General features: G+C 39.7%; 1 long non-coding RNA gene across 1 annotated transcript; it reads left to right on the forward strand.

Moving 5' to 3' along the window:
• The first annotated feature begins 12,676 nt into the window (after positions 1 to 12,676).
• Positions 12,677 to 13,514, forward strand: LOC118492459. The gene is made up of 3 exons (XR_004893838.1): positions 12,677 to 12,887; positions 13,211 to 13,321; positions 13,400 to 13,514. It is a non-coding gene; the product is annotated as an uncharacterized LOC118492459 (long non-coding RNA).
• Positions 13,515 to 27,384: the final 13,870 nt, after the last annotated feature.

The raw sequence follows: 27,384 nt of genomic DNA on the forward strand, positions 1-27,384 counted from the left end.
AATAGGTTGTTAAATAGGTTGTTGATAGGCGTTTGTGCCTTATAATTGTCTTTTGCAACTTGATTGTAAATGCTGCGCTGTTGCGCAAGTTTATTATATGAATCGTTTTCGGTTTTTCCGTTGCAATTATTGCATTGCTGTCAAAACTTTGGTTAAATTAGCTCGAATAAATGGAAGTGTTTTTTAAGTAAAAAGTAACCGCCCGGTCTCGCGCTTTGTTCGCGGAGGACCTTGGAGGCGGTTCTTGTCAACAAATTTTTAAAATGCTGGAGTGTTTTCGCGCTAATCAAAAGTTTAGCTTGCATTTGTAACGAAAAAATGTAGTAGAAAAACATGTCGTATGTTTTCATTAAGTCTGGAATGGGCGCATAGGCCTTCATACATTAATTGTAATGGCGTCTAGCCGACATAGGAAAGTAAAAACGGGCGCAAGGCCGAAGTAAGTTACATATAACATTTGCGCAGTTGTTGCGCGTTCCAAGTTCGTGATAAGATGTGGCCATCTAGGGTGCGTAACTTGTAGGCCCCTTTGCCTAGGACCTCGTGGATCAGGTACGGGCCTTCCCATTTAGGTGCCAACTTTCCTGGACGTTCCGCATTTGACGCTTCATTGTCGCGGAAGACGTATTCTCCTGGGGTGAAGGTACAGATACGGACCCTTGTGTTGTAGTACCTTTCTAGCTGGGTCTTGTACTTGGCCTCTTTGATTTGCGCGATTTCGCGCCTTTCTTCTAACAAGTCCAATTCAAGGCGTCTTTCCGCTTCATTGTCAACTGTGTTGACCGCTGTCATGCGTGGTGAGGGTAGGCCAATCTCCGCCGGGATAACCGCCTCTGAGCCATAAACCAAGCTAAAGGGGGTCTCGCCGGTACTTGTTTTTGGCATGGTTCGATGAGCCCATAAGATGCTCGGGAGCTCATCAACCCATCCTCGTCGCCTTGTCCCCAATCTGGCCTTTATCCCCTCGACAATGCATTTGTTCACGCTTTCCACTTGTCCGTTGCCTTGGGGGTGCGCAACAGATGTGAAAGTGTGTTCAATTTTCATCTCCTTCATCCACTTCTTGAGATCTTCCGATGCAAAGTTGGTGCCATTGTCTGTTACAATCTTGGGCGGGAGGCCAAATCTGCATATGATGTGCTCCCAGATGAACTTGCGCACAATCATAGCTGTGGTGGATGCAAGGGCTTTGGCCTCCACCCACTTTGTGAAGTAATCAACAGCCACTATGATGAATTTTACGGCGCCGGGAGCGTCCGGGAAGGGTCCCACCATGTCAATTCCCCACTGCTGGAAAGGCCATGCAGTGGATACGGGGATAAGATCGTTCTTGGGGCGCAGTGTTTTTGGAGAATGCCTCTGGCAAGAGTCACATTTGCGAATCTCCTTCAGCGCGTCTACATGCATACCAGGCCAGTAGTAACCGGCGCTCATGATCTTTGCCATAACCATTCGTGGCCCGGAGTGAATGCCGCAGATCCCCTCATGGATCTCCCTTATCAGGTAGTTCGCATCCTGGGGGTCCACACAGTGCAGTAGTGGCCCCAGGAAGGACTTCCGGTACAAAATACCGCCGTTCATTTCATATTGTAGGGCTTTGTTTTGGATCTTCCTCGCTTCCGCTTTGTTTTCAGGGAGTACCCCCTCTTGCAAGTACTGGATTATCGGGGTCATCCATGAAGGTTGGCCCGTTTCGATCACGTTCACTTGGCGCAGCAGCACCGATGGATTCTTGAGTACCTCTATCCTTACATCTTTGGCAAGATGTTGAAAGGAGGTCGAGGCAAGCTTGCTCAAGGCATCGGCTGGCTTGTTTTCGGAGCGATTGATGTGTATAACCTTGTGAGATTTGAATTGTTGGAGCATTTCTTTCGCTTGTTCCAGATACAAAGCCATGACTTCTCCCTTTGCGTCGTATATGCCATTTACCTGACTGGCTATCAGGAGTGAGTCAACATGTGCGCGTAAGCTTTTGGCTCCCATTTTGATGGCGAGGCGTAAGCCTGCCAGAAATGCTTCGTACTCAGCCTCGTTGTTGGTGTTCTTGAAGTCCAACTTAATGGCGTAAGTAAACTCGTGGTTCTCTGGGCTCACTAGGCGCAATCCTGCTCCCGCGCCATCTTCATTTGATGCTTCGTCGGTGTAAAGCATCCAAGTCTCATCTGTTGCATCTTTCTCGGGAGTCTCTATCAGCTCACACTCCTTGATTTTATCGGCCGGCACTTCTGTGATGAAGTCGGCAAGGACCTGACCCTTAATGGCTGGTCGTGGCCTGTACAAGATGTTATGGCCTCCTAGTTCAATGGCCCATTTTGCCAACCTGCCTGATGTCTCAGGCTTTTGCAGTATAGTGCCGATGTGGAAGTTTGTAAGCACAGTTATTACATGGCCTGTGAAGTACCGGCGTAGCCTTCGAGAAGCGTGTAGTAGCGCAAGAACCAGCTTTTCCATTGTGGAGTATCTTGTTTCTGGGTCTATGAGTACCCTACTGACATAATAGATCGGAGTTTGCACTCCGTTTCTGTCGACCAACAATACTGACCCTACTGCCTTATCCGAGGAGGACAAGTACAGTACGAGGGGCTCCTTTTCAAATGGTGCAGTCAGGGTAGGGAGTTCGATCAGACACGCTTTCATTTGTTGAAAAGCTGTTTCGGCTTCCGGGGTCCATTGGAACTCTTGTTTCTTCACACAATTGCGCAACGTGCTAATGAAGGGATACGACTTTGCGGCGTGATTGGAGAGAAAACGATTAAGCGCGGCCAGCCGGCCGGCCAGTCGTTGCATTTCCTTGATGTTTCGCGGTGAGGGCATTCGTTCTATAGCTTGTACTTTCTCTGGATTCACCTTGAAACCGCCGTTTGTGACAATGAAGCCTAGAAACTTCCCTTCTTCCATGCCAAAGGAACACTTGGCTGGATTTAGCTTCATATTTACGCTGCGCAATGAGTTGAACGTTTTCTCGATGTCTTTCAACATTTGGTCCTCCTCAGGACTTTTAACCACTAGATCATCGATATAAACCTCAATATGCTTTCCGATGTCACCTGCAAAGGTCTTGTCCATCAAGCGTTGATATGTCGCGCCTGCATTCTTCAGGCCAAAAGGCATCTTTGTGTAGCAGAAGATTCCAAGATCAGTTCTGAACGCTGTCTTGTCTTCATCCTCTAGCTTCATCTGAACTTGATGGTATCCTTTGTAGCAATCCAAAAAGCACTTCCATCGGTATGGCGCGAGAGAATCTATTTTCTTATCGATCTCAGGCAAGGAATAGCAATCCTTTGGGCACGCTTTGTTGAGGTCGGTGTAATCTACGCACATGCGCCATCCGCCGTTTGATTTTTCGACCATCACGGGGTTCGCCACCCAACTCTGATATCTTACCTCTCGCAAGATCCCGGCTTTGAGCAGCTCACATACCTGCTCGTTCATTGCTTTTGTCTTGTCTGCACCTAGGCTGCGCCTTCTTTGGACCTTTGGCTCGACAGAGGGGTACGTGTTTAAGCAATGCTCGGTGATGTTGCGCGGGACACCGGTCATGTCTGCCGGTGTCCAGGCAAATATATCCATGTTTTGAAACAGCAGTTGCTTTAGACGTGTTCTGATGTCTGACGAAATGGCGTGGCCAATTGTCACAGTCTGCTCAGGGTATTTTCGGTTTAAAACCCATTTCTCTGGCTCGGTCGTGGAGACCTTCGCCACCTTTGTTGGGCGCAGCTCTTCAGTTGACATTACTTCTTTCTTGGCATATATGATTGCTACTCCTGTCTTGGTTGGGAAACCTATCGCAGAATGAGGCGTTGAAGTCACCATGTTTAGCTCGCCTTGTGTTTCCCTCCCAATAAGCACATCATGCCTCGATTTCACTGGCATTACCATGAAGTTCACATTTGTTGTTCTTGAGTGTTTCCCGTCAGAGAGCGTGACGGGGAAACTGATCTGTCCGAGAGGAAAAACCATCTCGTTGCAAAATCCAGACAAAGGATAATCGACTGGCTCGAGTCGCGCTTTATCCTCCTCATCCAACTGATTGAAACACTGTTCGTAAATGATGTCGGCAGTACTTCCCGGGTCTATGAATATGTAGTCAGTTTCATAATGCCCGATTATACCGGTGATGACCACGGGACGTGTGGCGCGAGGTCCGCCGCGCACTACCGGAAATATAACTTGCTGCTCTTGCCAAGAAGGTTCATAAGGGCGTTTGCCTTTCTCTTTCGCGCTATACTTGGGTCCGTTGACCATGTGAGTCTCTAGTCGTCGGACCTTTTTGTGGTTCCCTTCGTCGTGGCGCTGGAGTTGACGGGTTTCCTTGCGTACATTCTTCACTAAATGGCTTAGCTTACCGCTTTTGAGCGCTCTCTCGATTTCTTGGCGCAAGCTATAACAGTCGTCGGTCAGGTGCCCTGAATCTTTGTGAAAATCGCAATACAAGTTGGGGTCTTGCCCTTTCTTGTTTGTCATTGGCCTGGGGGCCTTGAAATCGATATTCTCCGTCATTAATACCTCCTTTGGCATTTTTGTGAGCGGAGTCCAGTGTTTGTCACGATTGTCGTCTCTGACCGCCTTCTTGTAACCAATTCGGTCAATCGTTTCTCGCGCATCTTCTCTGTAGCGCGGCCTGTCGTCACGGCCTCTTGGTCTCTCAGACTTCCAGTCATGACTCTTGTATTTGTTACGCTTGTTGTTGTTGTCGCGCGTACTTCCTCTTGAGAATCGATCTTCAGGGTAGTAGCCCTTTCCACCAGCAAGGGACTCCTCAGTTTGCGCGACGATTTTTGCGGCTTCCATTAGTTTATCCCACTCCTTTGGCATTCCATCTTTGCCTGTGATGGTTCTAATGAGACTATCGCAGCGTATAGCCTTTTTGAAGTGACAGCGCATGAGTTGCTCACTGAAGCCGCCTATTTCCAGACATTCTTTGTTAAAACGCGTGATGAAGTCCTCCAGACCTTCACCATCTCTTCGCCAAATATCTTCTACTTCGGCTGTGTCGCGTTGGTAGCGACGTTGTTGGCTAAAGTAGCTTAAGAATTGCGTCTTGAAATCTGTCCATGATTTAATCTTCCCAGGCGGAAGGCTGTCAAACCAGGCGCGAGCCGCTCCGGTAAGAGTTTGAATGAACAGGTGGCACCACATGGGCATGTTCCAACCTCCCATGCAGCCCACACTCGTGAATGTTCTGACGTGATCGTCTGGGTCAGTCAACCCATTGAATTTCCCGACAGTTGGGGGTAGCTTCTCTCGTGAAAGCGGCGCGAGTGCAATTTTCGGGATAAACTTGGAGTGTTCCGCAGCTTCCGCTGGTCTGTATGCCAGGCGGAAGTCTCTTTCAGCTTCTTCTGTGTAGCCAATGTGTTGTCTTGGCTTGTAGTACTCATGGTTTTTTGGTAAACGATTAAAGACTGACGATTCCTCGTCACCTTCCCATGTGGGATCATACGGGTCCGTTTCTTCCCATTCGTTGTTCATGTTGCGCGGTGTGAGCCGGCTGTGAACAGGGCCTCGTTGAAGGTTCGACGGATAGTCGTAGTAACTATCCGTTTCCCCTCTTGTATCGCGCGTGTCTTGTACGCTTAAACGTCTTGTAGGGGGAGGCCTGTTGACTTTGCCTTGTAGATTGGCTGGCGGGGGCATTTGGCACACCCCCTGACTCTGAGGGGTGACCAAGGACGGTTCTGCCGTCAAAACTGCTTGCTGCGCGATCAGCGATTGGTATGCTGCATTGATGGTGGCGATGTTCTTGGCATACCACGAGGCTGGGGTTTCGCCTTCTGGTAAGCCTAGTAATGCAGATACATTTTGAGGTGGCGCTGTGTTCGACGGTCCTTCACCGTTGTTCCCTGGGGTGACCACTTGGGTGATACGGTTAATGCTCCCGCGCGGACCCCCAGTATTGGTAATTTCAACTTCGCCGATTTCTTCGATTTGTTGGGCTTGGAAGTTTTGGATTCCTTCACCCAACGCCATGTTAGAGTTGGTCCCGAAACCGAACTCTGGAATGGTTCCTTGACCAGTCATAGTCGAAGGATGAAAAAGATGTCAAAGGCTCAAATAAAAGAAGATGAGGGTGGTTATAGAAAAAATCGGTGGGCGCCAATGAAGAAACAGTGATCTAATTAGGGAGTTAATTAGATTGGTTTATGTTCCTTTCATGATGGTTAATCTTCCTAAGGATATTTGAGCTCCGACTTGGTAATCTGACCCTGCAAAACAGAACACCGTTACTCGTTAAGAGGGGAATGTGGGGGTTTCCCTCTTAACCAGGCTCCGGCGTGAGAATAAGCGACTGCTTTGAGAGTAATTAAGTGCTAAGAGTGAGAGTAGAGGGAATAGAATGTTTAACCTGTGGAATGAGGTCTCTATTTATAGCCGGAGAGGTGTAAGGGGTTATGGGCTGATGGGCCTTGGGCCGGAAGCGGACAACAAAACGGATATGCTCTTTGTCTCACTGGCGTCGACCGCTTAGTGGCTTCTAGACGTTCATCGGTGCTGGCGCACCTTGATTGGAGCCACGTGTCATTGTTGTCGGCCTTGTTGTCCTTCTGTCATCAGCAGACAAATGGAGATCGTGGGACAGTTGTCTCCGTCCTCTGATTGGTGCCACGTAGGCGTCCTTGTGTACTTCTCGTCGGGCGATCGTGGCGCACGATTGTCCAGAGCCTGCTAGACGCTCATTGGCTCCTTTTACTGCCACTTGTACCTTATGTACCACTGTGGGTAGCTGTGCGCTTCCCTACTGAGTGGCTCTTGTTGGACAGCAAACTAATCCGCGCGGGGTTAGTATGCTCATTTGTTCCATTTTTATGCTAAGTGCTGATATATGAGCCTTTTGTGGGCCTTGCCTCGCGCGGGATAAACTACAACTTGTGTAGGTCGCGCGTGGATATTATTAATAAGTTTTCTGAAATAAGGAGTATGGTTCCGCGCGCAACCTGGGCGGAGGTTTGCGCGACTTTTTGGGACCATACCCCTTCAATGTCTTTTTTTCCTCTTGTTGTTTCTCTTTTTAAGCTATAATAAGCTCTTTTTAATTACAAATGTCACTTATTCATTTATACACGTTTTATGATTTTTTTTGATATGTTTCCTAAGTATGAGTCATGTCACATATAATACATTATAATTGTACGGTATAAACTTGATATGCTTTGTGTTTTGATTCAGCCACAATGCTTATATAGGTTACATTGAGTTGAATCGAATACGTCGAAACATGGGTTTTCAAATGGTTAACACATGAAATAACATTTGGAGGAACCCATTTGATTTTTGCAACGGGCCTGCGGTACATAGCCCGCGGGTCATATTACTAGTTAAAAAATAAAAATAACAATCATATTGTATTTTTTTACAACTAAATTTATGAAAAAGCAGTACAATATGAGGACACGAAATAAACTCTACTCTAATCCTACCTACCCGATTGAGAATTAAATTACAGCATCTACTAGAATTATAAGGAAAAGTAGTCTAACTTCAACATCAAGTGTGTAGACTCTCGGTTTCTTAGGCACGAAAGTGATGTCTTGCACATATCGAAAGAAGACTTTAACATAAGAAAACTTGTCCGACGACCCACTCTCTCGGTGATCACCGAAGAATCAAAAGCAGTTAAATCACAATCTAAAAAAAGAGAAAATTGATTTTTTAAGTTCATCGATTATTCGTCTGATTTCATCAAACGATCATAGAAAGATAAAGCAAAACCTAAAAAATGAAAACTATGTTTTTAAGTTGATCGATGTTTAACAGAAAAACACTAACCGGTCACAATCAAAATAGACATCTTACACGACAACAGGAAAAAAGTAGTTTTATAAATGTATGTCATTCATATGTTAAAAAATGAAAATCAACAAGCGGCCTTCGAAACTGGCCTAGAGAACGTAAAAATGTAGGGGTGTGGAAATTTAGCCAAGACTCGTGAAGACCCACTATTCGACAATGACAACCCACCCTATCATCGTATTTTTGTTCCTTTTCAGAGTTCTTGTAACATACACCGAATATATTCAATGTTAATTGAAAAAAAAAGTAAAATGTCAAAATGATCCCTCAGTTCAAAAGTTACTTTTGTTCCAAATCACTAACTCAGTTAAAATGTATTGTTAAGTCATGGACGATTTTCGCAATTCTCAAACCCTTTGGAACGACTTTGACAATTTACCCATTTATTCTTTTATTTTTTTAATTTTTTTTCTTTAGATACAAAAACACAAAAATAAATATAAATATAATATATACACACATTTGTATATAGACAATTATTTTTATTAATTTTCTTTTTTACCTTTAAAATAATAAATTAACCATAAAACATATACATACACATTTATAATACTATATATACACACATTGGCAAAACTTTATTTGTGCCAGGGGTAGCCCGGCCTCATACATTTTTCACTCGTAGTGATAATTTACCGAAAATTTCTGGATTTTTTGTAATGTAAAATAGTGGTTTTTTTAAGAGTCCAACCTCCACAAATTTGGATTTTTAAGAGTCTGGCTTCAACTGATTTTTTATTCAAGCTCAGCCAGTGTATACACACCATACACACTCTTTCTCTTCTATCTCTCTCTCTTCTCCACCTCCATCACCACCAACACCACTGTCGCCACCACAACCACCCCCTCTATCTCGGCACTCGTACCTCATCATCCCTCGTCGACCCGTCATACCAAACATCATTAATTTATTATTATATTTTATTTAAAGGTAAAAAAAATTAAGAAAAATAAGTGTGTAATTATATAAATGTGTATGTGTATGTATGTATGTATATATTTTTTATTTACATTTATTTTTATTTTTTATTTAAAGATAAAAATTAAATTTATAAAATTAAAAAACAAAAGAATAAATGGGAAAATGCCAAAATCGTCCCATAGGTTTGAGAATTGCCAAAGTCATCCATGAGAGTTAATGATACATTTTAACCGAGTTAGTGCTTTGGATGGAAGTGGCGAAAGGCGTAAAATATCAGTTTATTTGTGACTTTTGATACAAACTATAAACTTTAAGCAAGATATTTGGAACGTTGCTTAATTATTTCAAGCAACTAGGGATTTTTTTTTAGTAAAATAAATAACTATACACAAGATAACTAAGTCAACTTTTTCATTTTTCAAAAGAACCGAATTTTTACTAAAATAAAGGGTGTAAAAGTAAAATGGTTTATGGGTGATGGGTGATGCAAAATATATTTTTGCGGGTTTTTAAATGAAAGGTTTAGGTTTAAAGGGGTTAACTAGGGGATTTTTGGTTTTGGTGGGGAGATAAAAAAAAAGATAAGGTTTAAATGAAAAAGGGTTATAGTCCTAATGTCTCAATCATTTACTTACTTGGATTAGTCGGTAAGGACCGGGAATGCATTGTCTTGGCAAGTTCTAGATTTGTAAGAACCATACGGGCTGTCACACAAGAAATGAAAAGTGAGCATTTAATAAAAATATGGTGTTGTATGCTCGGTAAAGGCTCAAAACTCACTATTTGTGGGTAAGGGTTAAAATTGTGAAAATGTATATACAATCAAATTTAAAAAGGATTATCATGCCTTTCATAAATTTTTCTTATATGGTTCTTTTTATCACGACGCTATTGGTTGTAAATTCGTAAAAACAATATTTTTAGAACTTTGGTTTTCCAACTTGAACTAAGACAAGATAAAGAAAATAAAAAAATATTGAAAAAGATTTGGGGTGTTTAGCGGTTCCGAGTTGAGTTTTGTGTAAGGTTTGTTTAGGATAAAAGATTCAAGTCCCCCATCCCTCCATCACACTTAAATTACACATTGTCCTCAATGTGTACAAAAATAGATTGAAAACGATTAAATGTGTAAAAGTGGGTTAAAACAACAATTTTTAGAAACTGGGCAGTGGGCACGAGAGCATGCTAGGGGCACGACCCCGTGTCAAAGTGCCAGTATCATGAAATTTTGAAAAACTTACAGAAGGCAGGTACGGGCCGTGCCCCTTGGGCACGACCCCATGTGAGAGGTCCAGAGAAAAAATTGTTTCAGCAGTTAAGAGACACGAGGGTGTGCTTACCACACACGGCCCCATGTTGCACTTGCTGTTTGAAGATTTCGAGCTAAAGGATCTTCTGATTCGTTTATTGGGTTACTGGTTCAAGATCCTCTGGCTAGTTCCGATCCTCTTTGGAGTGTGTTTTATTCCTAAAAATAGGAAACTTAAAACAAAAGCAATAACTATGAACAAATCTTAACACGATTGTTCTTTCAAAAGGAAGACATTGTTTTGAAAATGGAACACGTATGTTTAAGTAAACTACTTTTTATTTATTCATTGTTTATGGAATGCCTCCATGGTGTGCCACTTTTATAAGGGTCCTTGGCTAGACCCAAAGTCGGTCAAATGTTACTCGAACGGGATGACTCGCATCCCGAGTTGCACTGGCTGAGAGCGTAGTCCAAGCTCGAGTCTATTGCCTTGATATAGTTGACCGGATCATCCTCCGTGCGTTGTCCCACTTTGAAATTTACTTACTTGTCGCCAACCCTCAATGTTAGATTTCCATCACTCACATCTGCCACGGCTCGTGCGGTGGCAAGGAATGGTCTTCCTAGTATGAGTGGGATATCGGTGTCTTCCTCCATGTCGGGGATCACAAAGTCGGTCGGAAAAACAAATTCTTTGACCTTAACCAAAACATCCTCTATGACACCTTGAGGGTACTTTACCGACCTATATGCAAGTTGGATGCTCATCCTTGTAGGATGTGGCGTCCCTAGTCCGAGTCATTTGATCATGGAGGCAGGCATTAGGTTAATGCTAGCTCCTAGGTCGACCAGCGCATTGCTTATTGGCGATCCTCCAATGGAGTAAGGGATTATAAAGCTTCTGCGATCAATCTTCTTTTGAGGGAGTTTGTTGAGGAGTACTGCCGAGCATTCTTCACTTTAGTTAACTTGTAGGATTGATTCAATTTTCCTTTTGTGGGTGAGGAAGTCTCTCATAAATTTGGAGTATTTTGGCATTTGTGTGATTACTTCGACAAAAGAAAGATTGTTGTGAAGTTGTTTTAGGATGTTTACAAACTTGGTAAATTGCTCGTCGGTCTTTTGGCGAAGTAAACAACCGGGGTAGGGTACCGGTGGTGGTTTGGTTGGTTCGGTGTTTTGGGGTTGAGTGTTTTCTTGGTTGTTGGTTAAGGGTATGTTTGTGGGTTGGTTAGTTTGTGGAGTGTTTTGAGGTGAAGTGGTTTCATTATTGGGTCCTACCTTCCGGTTTTGCAAAGTGATGACTTTTACTTGTGCTTTTGGGTTTAGTTCAGTGTTGCTAGGCAAGGCACCTTGTGGTCTTTTGGAGAAATTTTGGGCGAGTTGGCTTACTTGTTTTTCGATGTTTTGTATACTAGCCCTTTGGTTCCTAATTTCAGCTTCAGTTTATAGTAACCTTTCCTAGTACCGTTTGTCGGATTCGGAGAAAAGACGAATGATGAGATCTTTGAGTCTTTCTCTTCTTCCTTGTTGTTGTTGTGGGTAGGAGCGTAGGTTCGCATGAAGGAAGGCACGTCCGTGCGAGAGTAGGTTGGTCCGTACGAAGGAGTACGTTCGCACGAAGGGGTCTACATCCGTTCGAGAGGGTTAGTTCGCACGAGGGAGTTATGTTGGGCCAGTTTCACGTATTCTATCCGGCTTTAGTATTTCAAGCATAAAAGTATAATATATAAGTATAATGCACATATAATTGATGTTTCAAGTATTCCAAGTATTGGTTTTCGTGTATAAGCATGTATTAAAGATTGCAACGTATGATACAAGTATGTAACATGTATAACTATAAAATAATGGAGTTTAATTATGATCAAAGCCTCAGATTACAACATTGGGAAAGGAAATACGAATACAATATAATTACAAGTTTCCAAAAATAGAAATACGATTACATTTTATAAATAAGGAAAGTACAAAATGCGAAGCGTTATATTTTGCTCCTGTTTATATAAAATGTTTGTAAGTACAACATTTGGAATCTATAATCAAAGCAAAAATACCAGGGAAGTAGAGTTAGACCATCATGTGAGACCAATTGCAATTGATGCTGGAGTAAGCAACTTCTATCTCTAACATTTTACCATTAAGTCTCTCCATTTAACCTAAATTCACATCTTAAATTCAGGCTCAACTTTACACCATCTTGGAACTTTGTCGTGCTTTTGACAAGATATTTAAAGAACTTCTAGAAGGAGGGTAAGCAATATCTCAATAATTGCTAATTAAATAACATTTAAATACGGAATTATGTTTATTTGTTGCATTTCATTAAATTTGGATTTATATTATTATGTCATCCGGCTTGGATGTAGATTACATGGAAACAAGATAAAGAAAAAGGCACTTTAGCGGTTATCTTGGTGACGTGTTTGTAGTATTTGAAGAGCAAGGAACAATAACATTTTTTTCAAATATTCCAATTAAGGTGTAGAGAATGCTTAGTGAAATCAAATCGATGAACTACTATTGGATTAAGAATAGATAAAAAGGTGAGGAGTTTGATTGGAATAAGTGGAAAATATTGTTGTTTATGTTGTTTGTATGCCAGCCTGCCGCCAGCTCCTTGCTGGTTTTGGTTGTCTAAATTTACACGTTTTTACGATTTTAACAATCAACTCACATGTAACCCTACTAATTTGAGCTATTACATGAATTCTTCACCATAGGTTATCCGCTATTTTTTTCGAATTTTAGAGTGACCGAGCTCCGATTCCAGTGGGAATGGTGGAATCTGCATCATGTATTGTTAAGTGGTTTTGTATAGGTGGCATTTCTCTAGGGGATATTTCTAGGGAAACCCATCAAGTAATTGCCACTGTAACGAATAGGATAGGCATGAAATCAAATTCTGGAGAAGGCGACGAGGTAATTATCATCTTTTATATACTTTACTTTTTGTAATGCAATCCATCTTTTGTTGCTTTTTGATTGTCTTTTTTATATTTTTATCTTTTTTTAAATGGTTTGATATTTTTTTTTCTAAAATCCAAACACTATTTTGATTTTTTTACTTTCAACCCATTAGGTCCATTTCCCTTTTAGTTAAATAATATATTTGACCCATAACCTGTTGACCTATTTGAAATAAAACAAAACTGAAATCTACCCACTTTTAAGTGTGTTGAACTCAAAATTGCCACCTCATTATTATGTTATAATGTTCTGACATATGTAGTAACTTAATCCAGGATCCCATTCGCTAGACCCCACTTTCTGACGTTGTTGACAGATACTCTCCTACACTGCCACATCTTAAAGGTCTTCAAAACGGAGATACTGCTACGAGTGCCTTCAAATAGGTAACAAAATGTTAATAGTTTTTTCTCTTGTATTATAAAAACGATAAAATGACTAGTTAAAGACCTGTATATCTCAAGGTTGCATTGGGGCGGTTCGGTGTGACTCTAACGTTTTTTGGTTGATGCTAACCAAATAGAATCAAAACCGCTCAAGGTGTAAAACCAGGTGAAGGTGGTCAATGTAACGCTCTGCTTTTTCGTACTTTCTATACTTGGAAACCATTGCTTGTAATTCTATTTTGGAAACGTTGTATTCTTGTAATCGTTCTTTTGTTGTAATCAATGTAAAATCCGATACTTGGATCATAATGAAATTCATGTTTTTGTTATATTTATGTTATATACACTCCGTATATGTTCATACGTTCAAAAATACTTAACATGTGACACTTTGTTCTCAATTTGTGCAAAATGCGTCAAACTTGCAAACTTGTGATCTATATGCTAAATTTACACAATCTTGACACTAAATCTCGACAAATATACTTGTTTATGCTTGTTTTATAATGTTTTTAAGATTCATTCACACATCGTACCTTTAAACACGTTTCTTGGACTTAAAACACCTTAAAACATACTTGAAACGTGCAAATATGGAAGTATGAGGACCATTCTTGCCAAAATTCAAACTTGGACCACCCTGGAGGAGAGTCACGGGCCGCGACCCACTTGGCCCAACCCTTACTCGGCCCGCGAGAGCAGTCCAGTTCGCAGAAAGTTAATCAACTCATGTTTTGGGCGGGTTTTTGGTGTTTATTTGAGTTTAAACTTGTGTTTAGGGTCTTAAATGCTCACCAAACTCTATACCAACCCTTCCCTATAAAACCCAAGTGCTTTCCAAGCATTTTACACTTTGCAAATCATCCACAACAATCTCAAATTAGCTCCCAATCTGTTGTTAATCAGAAGTTCGAGCAGAATCATCACACTTCACTAAAGTGAGCATAACTCACTCAATACTTAGTCTTTTTCATCCATTCTTTTTCCCACTTGCCTGGAACAACCTTAGGAACATTTTCACAGGCCTTCCATGGAAAACCAAGCTCTATAATGTCACCAAAAAGGCTCCAAAGTGGACTGTTACTTTCTGTTTTCACTTAAACTTTGTTAAACTTAGCTAAACTTGAGTTTATCTCATCTCAAACCTATGTCCTAATGCTCATAATCAATTTAATGGTTAGTTGGGCTTAAAAACAAGGCTGAGACATGTTAAATTAGAGGTTAAAACCTCACAAACATTCTATTTTAGTTAGGGTTTTACCCACAAATAGTGTTCAAGCTTGAAGCTTAATGAATGTGTGATAGTTGGACTAGCTTAGGCTATCCTTCATAGAAATCCACTCACTACTTGATGTTTTTCCATAGATTAGTTGTTATTATTTCATTAATATGTATAAGTTCATGACCCTCCTTGTTGTTTATGACAACAAGTGTAGTGGTGAACAATGGAGGTACCTAAATGGGAGCTTTGTTCTTCCTACCTCATGCATGATTTGTATGAATTCTAAAGAGGTTCCTAAATGGGGGATTCATCCCTCTACCTCATACTTGACATATATGATATAATATACACTATGAAATACTTATGTTACATTCAAATAATCGAACTCTTGGTGATGAACTAATGGACATTCGTCAAGCTAGTAGGTTATATCATCTTAGGCCTTGACAACTTGTCACGATTCTAATGGAACCTTGTTCCATGAAAACATTTAACTCCTTTGGAGTTTCATAGTGTCAAGAACAAGTGTCATAGGTGTTAGATGATTATTTTCTTATGTTTATTTTCATGTTATTTAAATTCCAAATCTATAATCTTCTGATTGCCCAAACTCACACACCTATGTTTTCTTCGTGTAGAAGGATAAGGTGCTCCAAACTAATCCATCAACCAACCTCACTCGCGAGATTTCAAGTAGGAAAGCTTGCAAAACCATGAGTATACTCGATCTCGTTTTCTTTTTTATCAATTTTGGGTCCAACATGTATGTTATACGAACTTACACTTCACATGAAACTATTTTAAACTCTATCCATGCATAACATGAAACTATATGATGCTTGTTTAGACTTGTATGCTAATGTAAACTATTTGTGTCAATTATATGCTTCATTAACTTTGCTAGCCTACCTTAACAATTATAGCGCTATAGGATTAACGCACCGCCCACGAAACTTGTGGTATTATTAAGTTAAACATGTTAACCTCCCATTACTCTATTTGGGATAGGCTATTTTAATGCGTTGGAAACTTGGGTTTGAACATATAAGTACACTGTTTCGGCATGCTAGTAAACTTGCATAATTTGATTCATGTTGGATATGAGCACTTAAACTATTTTTATTCCATATTATGCTATGTAACAAAACTTGTATACTCGCCAACTTTTTGTTGATATATTTTAATACATGTTGCAGGTTGATTGATGAGTTGATGTTGAAGAAATGCAATTTAGGTGGACTTAGATACACACCTAGATTAATTTATCTATTTTGATGTTATGCTTGTTTTAGAGACAATGTTGTTCCTTGTATTTGAATCTTGTATGACAATCTAGTTTTGAAATGAAATTTGAATTAAATTATTATTGTCACATAGTGTTATGAAGTCTCTTGCAATCTCGTTTTCGTCTCATCCCGATGTTTCCACCATCGGTTAGGGTATGACAGATTGGTATCATAGCCATAACTATAGGGAATTAGGAAAAGTAGGAATGCTTTGCCCTAGTCTATAGTTTTAGGAACTTTGATTCTTATTTGTCGTTTAAAATTTACATGCTTTCTACCTTACTTGCTTCTTATCTATTCTTTTGTCTCTTAAACTTACATGCGTTTTCTAAGGCTAACACTAATACACTTTTGAAGACTTGAAGACACTCAAAACAAAAAACGAGATGAATTTAGCAAAATAGGCATGAAACCCACAATTTAGTAAACGACTCTCATTCCGTCTGATTCTATTTTTGCATGAAATTCACCATTAAGTTAGGAGTGAAATCCACATCTTAATGGTAATTTCCATTTCAAACTCTAGTGGACCCTCGTCAAAGTGTCGAAATTATATTTTGACCCCACGAGTACCAACCACATTAGGGTACGAAATCTTCAAGATAGGGGTGAAACCCGCATCTTGTCGATTAAGTCCCAATCCTCGATTTTCGATCTCGTCAAAGTCCCAATTGTTTCAATCGATTAGAGACGTGTAGTAACTGGAAGGGTAAGATACCGTGAATCGCTTCTCGACGGGAGTATCTTACCTACAGGCCAAAGCAAGTTTTCTCTAATTCGAAAGGACTTTCGACCCACTTTGGAATAGTCGACGTTTCTCTACCCGAAACTGTCACACCCCGACCGCGTTAAAACAACGAAACCGCGGCGGAAATGTCGGGGAGTGGAGCAACAGAATCATTGTTTCACAACCATGGATTCAAAAGTTTCGTTTTATTGATTCATTGGATAATTTACATTGTCTTAAAACAAAACAAACAAGTTACACATTGTCTATCATTGTTATTATGTCACTAAGGCCTCGTCCAGATCCTATGTGAACATGCATCCTAGCAATCATCATTATTCAACACCACCTGAAACATATGTAAAATCAAAGTCAGCAAAGAAATGTTGGCGAGCACATAGGTTTTATGAGAGTGTCGGATTCATGGCTCGTTTATGTGTTGCAGTACCTCATTAGACTACAAGAGTCAAAAGTTACAAACCTTGTTTTGAAAAGTGTATAGTATTGCAACATAATTAACCAACTCAAATCAAGTGGGTTATAGTTTATAAAATCTCGTAGCCATGATTCTTAACCCAAAACATTTTTTTAATTAAATCAAATTGTAAATCATCTCGTTAGTAAAACTCGTATGGTTTATATCATTTAGAAAACATCGTTATGTGACATCGTTTTAAAATCGTTTGCCCAAGTGAACTAAATAATGCCATGGAATGTAATATGATAAAAACACTTATATATAAGAAGTACCAGCGGCGTATCTACCATGCTTTTATCATGTTACACCCATCCCATTATCTAATCACAACCCAAAACCAATCGTTTGTTTAATTCGTTTAACTCGTTTAAGTCGTTTTAATCGTTAAATCATTCCCGTTTTAATTGTGAAAACTACTTTTGGTCGTCTCGCTAATAACATCCAAACCTTCGTAACTCGTCTATCACTAATCTCGCATTAACAACCCACCAAAGGGTAAATTAACAATCACAGATTCAGTCGTTACCCACATAACCCCCACACATAACCATGGGTGCAGTCTGAGAACGAGATTTGTCAGATCCTATGGTACCATAACCTAATACTGGTCGGTTCGGCCAAAACTAATGAATGTTATTCGTTATGTAACTACGTCCAACAAGTTTGTTCACATTATCGAAATTGTTATTATTTTAATATAAACCATGTTAATCATTTTTGAAGCCATCGTTAAAAACATCGAAAACATTTAACACATATGAATCACCCTAAAACAATTAAAAACAGTAAAACAGTAAAATAAGGGAACTATGTACTCACTTGAGAATGCTTAGAAGTCTTGAATAACAACCAAGCAATGCTAGAGGAATCACGGAATCAAACGGCACCTAATATAGTTAACTATGTTAATAAACCGGACCTAAATCGGAAGATTGGAGAGGATGAGGTTTCGTAAACCAAATGAGTATTGGAACTCATATGATATGGTTTAACAAATCCTACATACTAAATCGAAACCTAACCTAAGTGCTTACGACCCATTACGACTCGTTTAGGTAGCTTACACTACTTTAATGCGTCGTTCGTGTAAAACGCGTTCGGACCGCCTAACTAGTCCTATGACAAGTATTATATGCCTTAACATGTCTAATAATGTTACCTAATCAGTTTAGATGTAAAAATTTAGGTTATATATGCTTAAAATGAAATTATGTGTAAAAAGGGCATTTTGGTCATTTTCCTAAGGCATATAAATTACCTATCATACAACTAACTAAACGAAGTGACCATAAGGTATAACCTTGGAAGGTTATTCCCTATACAACTATGGTCACAAAATATGTTTGGTCGGATCCTAACGATTGACCAAACGGGTCGGGTTCGAAAGTCTAAGCGGTTGTTTTGACCGCTAATCTAACGACCCTATATAAGCACTAAACTAAAAGTGACGAATTAAACATGTTAAAACATGTTTAACGAAGTTAGAAAACGGGTTTGATATCAAAACAAAGGGTTTTGATACCCAAGAATAGTTTGGTTGCAAAATACGCATAAATGCGTATTTTGACCGAAACTATGGCTCGTCACTATGCCTAAATAACGTGGTAATCAGTAGGTATAGTCACAAGGGACTATAACCATCGTGATTACGCTCACATTGCGAAGTTCAAACGAACTTCGTGTTGACCAAAGACTGGTCAAAGCAGAAAGTTAAACATTCTTTGACTTTCACGCTTAAAAACGCATAAAAGCATGAAAGAAACTTACAAAAGGTCCAAGCTAGGAAGATTTGAACTCAAAACACTCAGGCATGAAGCCTCACAAGGGAGAGCTTCAACTTAGAGCAGAAATGAGAACAAATGTGAGGATTGAAATGAATCAAGGTGGGTATTTATAGCAATTCAAGAGCCGTTAAGATCGTTTCTTGAACTTTGAGCTTTGATCTGGACCTTACAAGTGTTGCCCATGGTTTTATATACCATGGGAGCTTGAAAACCAGTCCATAGAGTGTGAATACCATGCCCAAAAACCCAGAAACCAGCTACTGTTTGAGAAAACTGAGTTTTGCAGAACTGGGGGTCTCTCGCGGGCCACATAGACTTTCACTAAGTCTTACACGCCCCTCCTAGAGACAACTTTGACAGATTGTCAATTTTAGTCCCCGAAGGTGCAAAACTTGGTTTTTGATGCATTTTCGACATGTTTAAGCCCCGTTAACCCCATTTCAAGGCTCTACAATGAATTAAAGTATAGGGAACTTAAAATATGCTTGAAAACATCTCGGATGTCGGTTCGTTTGGTCGTACGGTTGCGTTGTTCGGTTAATTACGACGAAACTCGAATGGACGCGAAAAACGATCCAAATTACGCGACAAATGGAATTTTATCATGCCAATCACTAAAATAAAGTATTCTAATGATTACATAAATTTTTGGATGTCTGGATATATTCAGAACGTAAGATATGCGTGAAAATGCAAACTTATGAACTTTCTGACGCTTTTAGTCCCTATTGATCAAATAAGTTTATTTTCGCATACCAAACCCCTCAAAGCCTATTTCTAAGCTATGTAAAGGATATTTAGGGTATGGTTAACTTATGATCATGTTCCAGAATGTTCGATACCATACGAATCAGCAGACTTTTGCAGTTTAACGCAAATAGTCCCTATGATCGAATAAACTTGATTTCGACATACCAAACCCTCCAAAACTTATTTCAAAGTTATGTAAAGGTTATTTAAGGTATGTGAAGCCCGTGTCACTGTTCCGGAGTGTTTGTCACGTTAAACTGATTACGTTTACACATCAGTTCGTGTATAACTTTCCAGAAAGCGATTTAGAGCTCGAAATCGAACAAGAATTGATATGTGCAAATGGACACACATTTATACAAATCCCAAGTATGAAACACAATATTTCATTGATTTGGTATTTGTTTGATGGTCGTAGAGACACAGATGTCACAGAAACAATCCAATGTTTTATGAGCCTCTCTTTTATGTATCTCGATTTATATGTGATTTTATACTTGAAACTTCGTTCATTTGAAAACCGTTACACAATTCGCACGTTTATTGCAATAAAAAACAATAATAATCTCTTGTGAACAAACTAAATTTACGATGCTTTCATTATTCAAGTTATGCTATGTGAAATTCATGTTATGCTATATGGAATCCATGAGTATGCTATATGATGCAATTTGAACCTTTTATGCTATGTGAAACAATTGAAACCCTTTTATGCTATGTGACACGTTATGCTATGTGATTCATTTCATGAAAAAAAAATGATTTTCTTAACAAACATTATGATCAAGTCTCACCTACTCGTTCCTTTTGAATCTCTAGATGTCGTCACCAAACTCGGGATCCTCCAAGAAAGCTAAGAAGTCTAAGTCAGGCTCAAAGAAGAACTCCAACAACTCTGACTCCATCTCCAAACAAGAGTTAGTGGGTCTGATCGCTAAACAAATTGTAGGATCAGTTTTGACCTCTCGAGTGAGTCAATCAGAGCTAGTGCTTACTGAAAATGTGGCGGAAACACATTTTCAGCATGATACAAAGAAAAACGCAACAGAAAGGAGTAGAAACAGAAGATTCACACTTAAAATACTTTTTCTTCACTTGATAACGCTTGTCGTACGGACAGCAGTTCGACGTTGAGTTCCCGAAGACGTTACAAATGAAGACTACTAAGGGGGTATATATAGGAATCCTGGTCCGCTCATGTGACATGTCCACAAGAGCGGTCCAGACTACTAATCTGGTTCGCTTTTGTGGACACATGCCACAAAAGCGGACCTACAACATGAAAGTTATAAAATTACACTTTTACCCCCTGTACTATTACAAAAAGACCTATCTGGACCCTATACATTAAACTAGTTTTACAAAGACGCAGGCTTTAGACATTGTGCATCAACAAACTCCCCCTTGGATGAAGCCGCAGTCTTTGTCTTGAATGTAGGTCTTCCGATAGCTTTGAATTTCTCTTCCTTTGGTTTTGGCTTTCTACTCAGAGCAACCCTAACCTTTCATTCTCTTTCTTCCTAGCTTTCTCTTCCTTTTCTTGTTCCTTCATAAACTTTCTTCTATTTTCTTCCATCTTTTGATTCTCACATTCTCGTTCACGCTTTGATTTCTTCCTCATCTTCTCTTCTAAAGACCACCATGAGGATTTCCACTTATTTTCAGAGTTGATTCCTTTCTGAATACACAGTGATACAACACGTTGGAACTGAAGAGCTTGCTCTTTATCTGCTGGAGAGTAGCGAATCTTGTGAATGAATAGACATTCAATGTCTTTTGCTGAACAATTAACTAACCACACCGGGTCGTAAACATGAATATCCCTCAGCTCTCCACCAGCTCTGTATGTGATTATTGCTTCAGTCGTTCTGCAACTGTAAACCCAGTCAATAAAGCCTTTATAAAAATCCTGTTCCATTTCTGGCATCGGAATTGTCTTCATTGTACGTGGAGGTTTCACATTCAGAATAACTTCTACAGCTCCAGTTTCCGGATCAATTCTCTGAACACGTCTTGGACGATGAGGCTTCCACTTTCGAAACGACTTCAATCGTTCATACTTGATGTAGCCCCACATCGCAGTATCATTCTGTCTCACCTTGTACTCCTAGACCCTCACTTTTGCTAATTCATCAACGTCCCACCACGGTAATGACATTATATCATATAAACGTGCAAAGTACTGGACGCCATATTCTCTTCGAATAGCATAAGCATTGACTTGTGGAAGAAAACCCCAACTAATAATATCTCCAAGCGAAACATTTCTATCACGTTGGAAGAACTTCAGCGGCCTCTTGAACTTTCTTTCATGAGAATCTTTAAACCATTTAGAACGATCAATTTCTTCAGCTTTCGATTGATCTTCTTTATCAGCAGTTGATTTATCTTTCTGCTCAGTTTCTTTCCTCAAACATTCAAACACATTATCATTCACTGCTTCAGTCACTTTCTGACGTAATTCATCTCTATTTTCAGCAGCAAAGAACTCCATTAACGTTGGAAGTTTAGAAGTATCTTCAGAAACCTCTTCATTATCCGAACACTCTTCAACCTCAACTCTATCGTAGATATCAGCATCCTCAACATAATCATACTTATAATATTGTTGTTTATTGATATCAAACGATTCCAGATCTGCTTCAAGATCAATTGGAATCTCGGGATTTACATCTTTTAACATCTCCCTATACACATCTAAACATAAGAACAAAGGTTCATGATGTTCTACAATCTGAGTCTTACTCGACTCCCCCTTTCTCTCAGCTTCACCACTTTCTTCGTTGACTGTATCGTTTAGCAGATCTTCAACGACTTTTTCATTTGAAGCTTCAGTTACTCTAACACCTGAACCTCCTGCAGCGTCATCATCATCATCACCTTTAGAACTGTGACTGCTCGCAGAATAAACAAACTCATCCTCATCATCATCTTCATCATCCTCTTCATCTTCGCCACCAATTAACTTAGGCGTTGGTGATTCTTCTTCGACTATACCAGGAACTGCAGATATAGGCTCACGATTATCTACAACCATTGAAGGTACGATAGACATTACAGAACTTCCTTCCACCCCTTTACCCTTATCTTTCATTTGCCTTTCTAATTCGGCTTTACGTTCTGCACGAAGGTCTTCTAACTTCAACTCTTCATATTTTTGTTCCACTGATGTTTCTAACATGCTTTCCACAACTCTATTCAGCATGTAGAACTTGTGTTCATGCAACGCTTTAGCAGCCATAAGCTCTTTATTCTTCAACTTATAGTACTCATTTTCACTCTCTCGACGACTCTTCTCTTCTTCTAATTCAGACACTCGAACTTTCAGAACGTCGATTTCTGTCTGATCAACTTCAATTTTCAGTGTCAACACTTTGTTTTCACCCTCCAACCTCTGCACCTTACCAGCAAGAGTCTTTTCTCTCTCAGCAATCTTTTTGCATTCATCCGCCAACTTTTTATTTTCTGCTATCACATCATCAATTCTCTTTTCCAACTTCAATACTTGAGAATTGTTTGCAAAGTCGAAATCAACGTCTAGCAGATTATCTTGTGGTATCGAAAGACCTCTACTTGAAGAACCAAGTTATGCTTGGGTGAGTGGAGGTGTGCCAAAAAGATCTTGCGAAGAATAATATGGTTGATGTGGAGGTGGTGTTGATTGAAACAGAGGAGATGGTTGTCGTTGTGGAGTAGGTTGTCTGGGTGGTGTTGAGTGTGATGGAGGAGTAGGTTGTCTTGGTGATTGTTGTGGTGTTGGTTGACGCGGAGGTGTAGATTGTGTTTGCTTGATCTTCTGAGGGCGCTTTGACACTTTAATCTTTGGAGTAGCCTTCTTTCGACCACCAGCTTTCTTTTTACCCTTCGGAGTAGATTGTGACGCTGAAACATGTTCCGGAGAAGGTTCATAAAGTGCATCTTCTTTCTCTTCTCTTTTTCTCTTTCTAATCAACCTCTCCTGTTCTACCTCTTCTCTCATTCGTCTTTCACGTTCTTTTGCATCAATCACTTCATAATCAGACGAACTAGAAGAACTAGTAGTGTCTTTATCAACGCCGTCACCTTCAACATCATCTAACTCTATCTCTTTTTCCTGTTGAACATCAGCAGTACCCGTTTCCACAACATTATCAACAAAATACGCTTCTGTTGTAAACAAATCTGTCTCAATCACAATGTTTTCAGCACCAGTCGTCTCTTGTTCATTTTCAACATTCGTCTCAGGGATTTCTTCATCAGATTCATCAATTAACATTGTTTGCTTTTTCTTCTTTTGTATCTTCTTCGGTTTTGACGAAGAACCTTCACCTTCAGCTACAGGAGTTGCAAATCTACGTCTACGCCCCGACTCCTTTACATACCACTCGTTCTTGGTTGGTTTGAAACTCTGAAGTATCTTCAACTCTACAGCATACAACGCCTCTTTCATTTCCTCTTGATTTCTCCAATTCTGATGATTTTCTGGATCAGGATCCACATAGTTCGCATCTCTAAGCAATCCAAAGTTTTCAATCACTAGATCAGGCTCTCGATGATTAGGATGATACTTGACCAGATTCTTCAAAGTATTATTAGACATGTGAGCTTGAACAAGAAGATCACCATTAATATTTCTATCAATTCCAGGGTATGCACGATCAATCATCATTTGTACAAAACATGGATATCTCCAGGTTCTAACCTCCGACGTGAGATTCTCCACCATATAATGAAAAACTATGTGCGAAAAGTTGTACTTTTTATTCAACACCAACGCTGTTAACATGTTCATTTGGTAATCTCTCATCTGATCAAAACTGCCCTTTGTGTGTCTTAATGAAATCAGAATACAATGGATCAAGAACTTGAAAGATTTTTGAAACTTTGACTTCAAGTAGTTTCCGGTGTTCAAAGTATTTCTGTATCCCAAACGCAGCATACAACCCTTCACCATTCGTTCCGGAAATCTTGTGGGGTAGTTGGCCTCATCAGGAAAATTCATCACTTCGCGAACTAACGCTTCAGTCACCAGTATAGTCTCCAACTTTCCATCCACTTCCACCACTGATGATATCACCTTGCTTTCCTCATCATACTTTGCGTTTATCCAAAATCGACTAATATGTGATCTATACAACGGTCTTTGATCAATCATTGCTTTCTTCACCGGAATACGGTTCATATAATCCAAAATGCTGCTGAATTCTGACAATAAAGGACACTTCTCCACATCTAAATCAATACAACTGTTGTGTACTGGATCAAATAACACGTTTGGTGACGCCTGCATAACAACAACAAAAATCAAGACTTAGAAAAAAAATTTCACATGTTTATCACTGACTAAAAAGCGAACCTGCATTAAAAGCGAACCAAACATTTCACAACCCTATAGGCGAACCACTATAGTGACTAAAAAGCGAACCTACTTAGAAAAATGCACAAAAAGCGAACCATCCCTAGTCACATAAGCGAATCAACAGTTTTCTGCCTTAAAAGCGGTCCTGATATTGTACATATGAGCGGTCCTGAAAGGTGTCATAAGAGCGGTCCTACAAGGTGTCATAAGAGCGGTCCTACAAGGGTTCTTATGAGCGGTCCTACAGATGTCATATGAGCGATTCAACAGATGACCTAAGAGCGGTTCAACAGATGACCTATGAGCGATTCAAAGATATCTGTTCATAAAAGCGGTTCAAATTCAAAACTTGTAAAAACTGCTTAAATCCTAAAATTGATTCTAAAATCAGATTCTACGCATCATTCCGACTCTAGAGATGTCTTTTGATTTTGTTATACTTGACTAAAACACCCTAGATCTGGAACTGAAAATATGCACTACCGGCAACGTACGTCTAACACTCAAATTACTGCAATTATCATGTAATACCACTCTCAATATCATCATACGACACTGAATCAACAAACACAATCAGAGATGTGACAGTTAAACATAATCTATTCAACCTAAACATGCCGACAAGCAGATTTACTCTAAACAGAGATCAAATGGAATGAGAACTTACCTTGCCCATGATGTAATCAGTAGAAATCTATCAAAATCAAGTGAAAACAAGGTTCAATCAGCAAGAAATCACGAAGAACACAGAGAATCGCTTGAATCGCCCGGAGAAGATGATGGATAAGCGATCTGGAAATGACAGAAAAAGCGGACCCCTGTTCTATTTATATGAGGTCTGGACCGCTTATTCGACATGTCCTCATGAGCGGACCAAAGTGTCACTTTGACAAATAAGCGAACCGATGGTGACAAATGAGCGAACCTGTCTCTTATTTTTCAAAAATTCATTTTTTTAAACATTTTTCAACTTTTTCGATTTCACACGCTGACATCCAGTTGACCAAGTCCAAGTTAATGACCCTGGACAGCTGTTTGACCTACCAAGTCCAAATTAATGGCCCTGGTTGATCAGATTTATGAAGTACTTTGTCGTTTTGTTTCAAAAACAGCTCAAATTAATGAACTTTTCAACGTTTCAAACATTTGCACATTTTATCTTTCAAACATCATACCAAATCTTTGTTTGCAATCACAGCTTACCCAACCCTCATCAGGCACTAACATGATCTGCACACGGGCTTTGAACTTCCAATCCCCAGTATCAGTTGTCGAAACTAAAATGAGAAAAGAAAATCTTTTTGGGTTTAAAGCTGTACAAACTGAAATATATACACACAATATTTTTTCGAGCGTGTTAGGGGATCATATCAGCTGCCAACAGAACACAAGCACCGTTAAGCTTATTTCATTTTAAGCATTAAGCAATTCGCGTTGATTGTCGGTATATTGATCCATTTTAAATTCTCGCAAAGCTTTCAGTCTGTTCGGGATACGTGATTAATGTTTTAGAGACTTAAACGTTAACGTGTGTTCCCACCTCAGTATATACTCCCGTATCCGGATCCCAGTATTCAGTGTTACAGGTGAATATACCACGGCTGATATCTGTTGGGGGTAGATGCGAAACCGTGAGAGCTCAGGTCAGAACTTCCGTTCAGCAGAGAGATGACGGTTCGACTTTAAAGTGGGTCCCCTTTAGAGGATCTTTTGCATTTCAATAGCAGCGACTATCAATTTTATTGTTTCATCAGCATACTGAGGGTGAAGCTTATGTTTCAAAGCTTTTTGCGTAAAGTATTATCCGGGGACTAGGTCAGTATTTCCATACAGCAGAAGTCCCGGGATAATACCCCAGATTTCACCGAGCATAAAGACCTAGTATCTCAGAATACGGGACCTTTCAAACAGGATTTCAGGGGTTACCTATATATCCTGGAGGTGTTCCCCACGAAAACGCAAGTTAAATTTAGTTTATATCCCAAACCGATCTACTAATTCTGTAAGAACCTACCGGCACATCTTTAGCGAGACTGCTTAATTGCATTTTTACATTACATATCTTTAGCGTACTGTGCCTGTCTAGCTGATGTACTATCATTTCCCCTATACTACACAGCTCTTTTTGCATTTTTTAATGTTTTTGGATTTTTATGATTTTATCATGTTTTTGTATTTTTCTGCGAATATCTCCCCCTAAAACTAAAACATATTTTTGTGTTTTTGTTTTTAATGAAAAGCAAGAAATACAACTGTACAAACAAAAATTGACAACTCGATACGGTTCAAGTCAGATCGCCGCCCAATTCGGCTTCACACTCGATAACCCTCCCAGATTGCAGATTTTTTAACCCATTTAACCTTAAAAGATAATAAAATCTCTTTTTATCAAACGGTTTTGTGTAAAAAATCAGCTTTCTGATCATCGGTGCCCACATGTTCAATCCGTATTAATTTCTTTTCGTGACAATCTCGAAT

The sequence above is a fragment of the Helianthus annuus genome, chromosome 1 (genome assembly GCF_002127325.2).
Source record: "Helianthus annuus cultivar XRQ/B chromosome 1, HanXRQr2.0-SUNRISE, whole genome shotgun sequence".
Taxonomy (NCBI): domain Eukaryota; kingdom Viridiplantae; phylum Streptophyta; class Magnoliopsida; order Asterales; family Asteraceae; genus Helianthus; species Helianthus annuus.